Source organism: Penaeus monodon, chromosome 30 (genome assembly GCF_015228065.2).
Source record: "Penaeus monodon isolate SGIC_2016 chromosome 30, NSTDA_Pmon_1, whole genome shotgun sequence".
Lineage (NCBI taxonomy): Eukaryota > Metazoa > Arthropoda > Malacostraca > Decapoda > Penaeidae > Penaeus > Penaeus monodon.
This window is the reverse complement of record NC_051415.1, coordinates 28,932,052-28,932,333: the sequence shown is the minus strand read 5'-3', so window position 1 is coordinate 28,932,333 and position 282 is coordinate 28,932,052.

Here is a 282-nt window from a genome sequence, read left to right as displayed (position 1 = left end):
GGAGGGATGACTTTTCAGCAAATGTCAAGGTATCTGCAGTTGTGTCTAACAATGATTCTTGCAAATCTTATAAGTGACAATTATACACTCCTTGTAAATTATTATTATAAAGAAAAATGAAAGTTGCTGTAAACTTGATGCAATGTACATATGCCTAAAATTAGTACAGATGGACTTAGCAAAAAAAGATAATATGGTGTGAACGGTGTAATGGGATAAATTTGGGGTGCATGATAAAGTGGCAAAAGAATCATATGAAATAAATTACCATGGGAAACTGTT